The sequence below is a fragment of the Notamacropus eugenii genome, chromosome 2 (genome assembly GCF_028372415.1).
Source record: "Notamacropus eugenii isolate mMacEug1 chromosome 2, mMacEug1.pri_v2, whole genome shotgun sequence".
In the NCBI taxonomy this organism is placed as follows: domain Eukaryota; kingdom Metazoa; phylum Chordata; class Mammalia; order Diprotodontia; family Macropodidae; genus Notamacropus; species Notamacropus eugenii.
Window position 1 is genome coordinate 123909713 of NC_092873.1, and position 7377 is coordinate 123917089.

Genomic DNA, 7377 nt, shown 5'->3' on the forward strand with positions numbered 1-7377 from the left:
GATTCTTGAGACAGAGAAAGAAAGAATTATCTGGGAATTTTGCTCATAAGGTTCATAGAGTAAGTTATTGTTTTGAAAAGTTTTGATGGAAAAGGTTTTGTAAAAGAAAAAAGATTGCTTGCTTTACAAGTTACATGATAAGGCCTTTTCAAAAAAATCAGAAATTTATAAAAATAACTTTAAAAGCAAATTATTATCCTATCATACTTTAACTGCTGGCTGTATGAAGTGGTTGAAGCCTGGTACATTTGGATTGCTAGCCTTTTAATCACCACCAGTTTTTTTCAGTCCTGTTGATGAGAATCTGAAACATCTTACAAACTTCACTAAGTGAAGAAGGACTACCAAGCATGCTAAATTTGAAATAGGTCATAGATTTCACTAAGAAATAATATTGAATATGCACTCACTTTTTAAATTCTATGAACCATTGTACTGGACTGGAAATGCATATGGGTTGGGCCTTAGTGCTGGCAAGCACAACTAAATATGGCCAGATATTAGGAAAACCTTCAGGGTTGTAACATGTAAATAAAAGAAGCCAAAGCAAAGAAGATGATGCCCAAGCAAAGCGGAAATTGGATTAGTTTGTCAGAAAAACATTTATTGTCAGGCACTGTTTTAGGTACTTGTGATACAAAGAGAGAAGTGAAAAATCCCTACCTTCTAATAGGAGAGACTGTATAAATGTGTGTTTGCATAACCTATGCTAAATGAATATAAATAAGTTGTGAGAAGGAGGGATCAGGGCAAACTCCATGTAGAAGGTGGTATTTGAGCTGAGTCTTAAAAGGAGCTAAGGGCCATGTTGCTTCTCCATCAAATTTAAAGCTGAAACTTCCTATATTTTGCCTCCCTTATTGCAATGCAAACTCCTTAAGAGCAGGGGCTATCTTGTTTTTCTATTTATATCCCTAACGTTTAGCATAGTACTTGTCACACAGTAAGCACTTAATACATGCTTCTCCATTCTTTTATTCACTCACTCACTGAGTCACTCATACATTCATTCTAAGAAGTGGAGATTAGGAGGAAATAGCTTCCAGGCATAGCAGACAGTCAACGCAAAGTCAGGGATCTGTGAGATGGAGTGCAACGTATGGGGAACAGCAAGGAGCCCAGTATGGTTGGATTGTGAAGTGTGTGAGAAAACTGCAATGGTAGGAAGAGGGCAAGCTCTGAAGTGCAGTAAGTGCAAAAGAGGTGTTTATATTTGGTCCTCAAAGTAATAGGAAACCATTAGAGTTTGTTGAGCAGAGCAGTGTCATGAGCAGATCTGAGCTTTAGGACAATAAGGAAAGTCTCTCAGTAGACACAATTTGGAACTCTTGGCAGTTTCAGGTGACATTATGTATTGCTTCACTCATGGAGATGCGGGCACAGGAGAACAGATCTCAAGAGCCAGATTGTTACGGGTAGGGATTGGACAAATCAATTAATTTCTTTTGGCTTCAGTTTCCTCATATGTAAAATGAGGGGGCTGAGCTAGATGATCTTTGAAGTCCTTCCTATCTATGAATCTATACTCTACTGACGACTTCCCACTCAGATCTAATTTACCTAAGGCAAAGCAAGATCACAATCCTGAAGTAATGGGGTTCTAGGCACAGAACCAAGACATGCTAGGGTACTGGTAGACAAAGGAAGGGTGCAGTTATTGTACCTGCATATAAGGAATGAGTTTGGTTAATGTAAAAAAGTCAGGGTCATGTTTATTGAAAGAGGAAAGGACAATGACTGTAGGGCTCTTATGCAGACCTGTGCTTGGTCCCAGATTTTATGTAGAGCTGCATTTACAGATAGAGATAAAGTAATTCCATTAGGGAAATTAATAAGTATATCTAATTATGGAGTTAAACAGATTGTTACAGTAAAACACTCAGCTGAACTGGCATTAGTCTCAGGCATACTCTAGAATTTGAAAAATTATGGGGTGGAGCCAAGATGGTGATGTAGAAACAGAGACCTGCTAGAGCTCCCCCTCCAAACCCTTCAAAAAACCTGTAAAAAATGATTTTAAACAAATTCTAGAGCAGCAGAAGCCACAAAAGGAAAGAATGAAGCAAATTTCCAGCCCAAGACAATCTGGAAGACAGACAGGAAGGGTCTATTGCAGTGGACTGGGAGCAGAGTATAGTTCCATGTGGATCATATTGAGTGTGGACAAAGCTGGAGAAGGCCTTAGGGGACTGAATTGCTGGCAGCTCCTATGGTTTTCAAACTTCAAAACCCACAAATGCCAAAGATAGTTTTGAAGGTCAGTGGTAAGGGTCTCTCACCTGGCTGAGTGGGGGGCATGGTTCTGACCACAGCCCCAGTCCTAGCTCCAGCCTCAGATCCATGATGGCAGCAGCCACTACTGAAGCAGAGGCTGCTTCTGGAGACCTACACTTAACAGAGAGCTCAAAAGTCAAGTAATTGGCTGGGAAAATGAGCAAACAGGAGGAAAAGAAATGGATGATACATTTATACTTTCTTGGTGAAGAGGTATTTTCTTATATCATTGGTGACAAGCAAAATCAAAACATACAACCAGAAGACAACAAACACAAAGCTCCTGCATCCAAAGCCTCTAAGAAAGTTATGAATTAGTCTCAGGCCATGGAAGAGCTCCAAAAGGATTTTGAAAATCAAGTAAGAGAAGAAGAGGAAAAATTGGGAAGAGAAATAAGATTGATGCAAGAAAATCATGAAAAATGAGTCAACAGCTTGCTACAGGAAATCTAAAAAAATGCTGAAGAAAAAACACCTTTAAAATTAGACTAACCCAAATATCAAAAGTGGTCCAAAAAGTCAATGAGGAGAAGAATGCCTTAAAAAGCAGAATGGGCCATATGGGAAAAGAAGTCCAAAAGCTCACTGAAGAAAATAATTCCTTAAAAATTAGAATGAAGCAAATGGATGCTAATGACTTTATTAAAAATCTAGAAATTAAAAGAAAAAACAAAAGAATGAAAAAATAGAGGACAGTGTGAATTATCTCATTGGAAAAATAACTGACCTGGAAAATGGATCTAGGAGAGAGAATTTTAAAAATTATCGGACTATCTGAAAGCCATGATCAAAAAAAGAGCATAGAGATCATCGTTCAAGAAATTATCAAGGAAAGCTGCCCTAATATTGTAGAAACGGAGGGTGAAATAGAAATGGAAAGAATCCACCAGCCACCTCCTGAAAGATATCCCAAAAGGAAAACTAGGAATATTGTACCCAAATTCCAGAGTTCCCAGGTCAAGGAGAAAATATCACAGGCAGCCAGAAAGAAACAATTCAAGTACTGTGGAAATACAATCAGGATAAAACAAGATTTAGAAGCTTCTACCCTAAGGGATCAAAGGGCTTGGAATATGATATTCCAGAGGTCAAAGGAGACAAGATTAAAACCAAGAATCACTTATCCAGCAATACTGAGTATAATTCTTCAGGGGAAAAAGGGAACTTCAATGAAATAAAGGATTTCCAAGCATTCTTTTTGAAAAGACCAGAGCTGAATAGAAAAGTTGACTTTCAAATGCAAGAGTCAAGAGAAGCATAAAAAGGTAAACAGGAAAAAGAAGCCATAAGGGACATATTAAAGTTGAACTGTTTACATTCCTACATGGAAAAATAATGTGTGTAACTCATGAGACCTTCTTCAGTATTAGGATAGTTGGAGCAAATATATGTATGTATATATGTATATGTATATGTATCTGTGTGTACATATATATGTATATATACATAGACACACACATACACACACACATACATACACAAAGAGAGAGAGAGAGATGGCACAGGGTAAGTGGAATATGAAGGGATGATATAAAAAAAAGAAAATTAAGTGTTAAGAGGAATTATACTAGAAGAAATAGAAAGGGAGAAGCAGATGTAGTAAATCATCTCACATAAAAGAGACAAGAAAGAGATTTTACAATGGAAGGGAAGAAGGGAAAGATAACAGGAAATAAGTTAACCTTCCTTTCATCAGATTTGGCCTCAGGAAGGAATAACACACACATTCAATTGGGTATGGAAGTCTATCTTATCCTACAGGGAAGCAGGGGGGAAGGGGATAAGAGAGAGGGGTACTAGAAGGGATGGCAGATTGTGGGAAGGGGTAATCAGAAGCAAACAAACACTTTGGTAGAGGGACAGGTCAAAGGAGAGCATAGAATAAATGGAGGGTAGGACAGAATGGAGGGATAATTAGTCTTTTACAACATGACTGTTATGGAAGTGTTGTTGCATGACTACACATGTATAACCTATATCGAATTGCTTGCCTTCTCAATGAGGGTAGATGGGGAGGGAGGAAGGGAGAGAATGTGAAACTCAAAGTTTTAAGAATGAATCTTAAAAATTGTTTTTATATGCAACTCAGAAATAATATATATGTGTGTGTGTGTGTGTGTGTGTGTGTGTGTGTGTGTGTGTGTGTGTGTGTATAGGCAATGGGATATAGAAATCTATCTTGCCCTATAGAAAAATAGAAAGGAAGGGGTATGGGGGCAGTGATAGATGGGAGAACAGATTGGCAGAAAAGCTAATCATAATACATGCTGTCCTTGGGTGGGAGATAGGGGGTAGGGGGGGGAAAATTTGATTTTCAAAATTTTTTGGAAGTGAATGTTGAAAATTAAAAATAAATACCAAAACTTATGGGATACTGCAAAAGCAGTTATTAGGGGAAGTTTTATATCTCTGAATGCTTACATAAATAAAATAGAGAAAGAGCAGATCAATGACTTAGGCTTGCAGTTGAAAAAGCTAGAAAAAGAACAAATTGAAAATCCCCAAGTAAATACCAAATTAGAAATACTGAAAACCAAAGGAGAGATTAATAAAATTGAAATTAAGAAAACTATTGAATTAATAAATAAAACCAATAGTTGGTTTTATGAAAAAACTAATAAAATTGATAAACCTTTGGTTAATCTGATTAAAAAAAAGAAAGAAGAAAACCAAATTACTAATCTTAAAAATGAAAGGGGTGAACTCACCTCCAATGAGGAGGAAATTAAAACAATAATTAGAAACTACTTTGCCCAACTTTATGCCCACAAATTCGATAATCTAAACGAGATGGATGAATATTTTAAAAAATACAAATTGCCCAGATTAACAGAAGAGGAAGTTGAATACTTAAACAACCCCATCTCAGAAAAAGAAATTGAACAAGCCATCAATGAACTCCCTAGGAAAAAATCTCCAGGGCCAGATGGATTCACAAGTGAATTCTATCAAACATTTAAAGAACAGTTAATTCCAATACTACATACACTATTCTTGAAAATTGGGGAAGAAGGAGTCCTCCCAAATTCTTTCTATGATACAAATATGGTTTTGATACCCAAACCAGGAAGAGACAAAACAGAGAAAGAAAATTATAGACCAATTTCCCTAATGAATATAGATGCAAAAATTTTAAATAAGATTTTAGCAAAACGAATACAGCATCTAATCACGAGATTAATACATTATGATCAGGTAGGATTCATACCAGGACTACAGGGCTGGTTCAATATTAGGAAAACTATTAGCATTATCGACCACATCAACAACAAAGCTAACAAAAACCACATGATTATCTCAATAGATGCAGAAAAAGCTTTTGACAAAATACAACATCCATTCCTACTAAAAACATTGGAGAACGTAGGAATAAAGGGAACTTTCCATAAAATAATAAGCAGTATCTATCTAAAACCTTCAGCAAGCATTATATGCAATGGGGATAAGCTAGATGCATTCCCAATAAGATCAGGGGTGAAACAAGGTTGTCCATTATCACCACTATTATTTAATATGGTACTAGAAATGTTAGCTGTAGCAATTAGACAAGATAAAGATATCCAAGGAATTAAAATAGCCAAAGAAGAAACTAAGTTATCACTCTTTGCAGATGATATGATGATTTACCTAGAGAATCCCAGAGATTCAAGTAAAAAATTACTAGAATTAATAAACAACTTTGGCAAAGTTGCAGGGTACAAAATAAACCCACACAAATCTTCTGCATTCCTATATATTAGCAACAAAGTCCAACAGCAAGAGATAGAAAGAGAAATCCCATTTAAAGTTAGGGTAGACAGTATAAAATACTTAGGAGTCTACCTGCCAAAACAAACCCAGGGATTATATGAACACAATTACAAGACACTTTTTGGACAAATAAAGTCAGATTTAAGTAAGTGGAAAAACATTAGTTGCTCATGGGTAGGCCGTGCTAATATAATAAAAATGACAATTCTACCCAAATTAATATACTTATTTAGTGCCATACCAATTAAACTATCAGACAATTACTTTCTAGAGCTGGACAAAATAATATCAAAATTCATTTGGAAAAACAAAAGGTCCAGAATATCAAAGGGACTAATGAAAAGAAATGCTTGGGAAGGTGGCCTAGCGCTACCAGACCTCAAACTGTACTATAAAGCAGCAATTATCAAAACCACTTGGTATTGGCTAAGAAACAGAGAGGTAGACAAGTGGAATAGACTTGGCACTCAAGATGCAGTAGGCAAGGAATATAGCAACCTTCTGTTTGATAAACCCAAGGACCCCAGCTTCTGGGATAAGAACTCATTGTTTGACACAAATTGCTGGGAAAACTGGATAACAGTGTGGCGGAAATTAGGCATAGACCCATACCTGACACCGTACACAAGAATAAAGTCCAAATGGGTACATGATTTAGGTATAAAGATCGATACCATGAATAAACTGGAGAAGCAAGGAATAGTGTATTTATCAGATCTATGGAGAAGGGAAGAATTCTTTACTAAAGGAGAGATAGAATGCATTATGAAATGCAAAATGGATAACTTTGATTACATTAAACTGAGAAGTTTTTGCACAACCAAACCCAATGCAACCAAAATCCAGAGGGATGTGGTAAATTGGGAAAGAATTTTTACAGCTAAGCTCGGGGATAAAGGCCTCATTTCTAGAATATATAGAGAACTGATCCAAATGTATAATCATACAAGTCATTCCCCAATTGATAAATGGTCAAAGGATATGAACAGGCAATTTTCAGAGGAAGAGGTTAAGGCTATCTATAATCATATGAAAAAATGCTCTAAATCACTATTGGTTAGAGAGATGCAAATCAAAACAACTCTGAGGTACCACATCACACCTATAAGATTGGCAAACATGACAGAACAAGAAAATGATAAATGCTGGAGAGGATGTGGGAAAGTTGGAACACTAATTCATTGTTGGTGGAGATGCGAGCGCATCCAACCATTCTCGAGAGCAATTTGGAACTATGCCCAAAGGGCTACAAAAATGTGCATACCCTTTGACCCAGCAATATCGCTACTAGGACTATATCCCCAAGAGATCATAAAAATGGGAAAGGGTCCCACATGTACAAAAATGTTTATA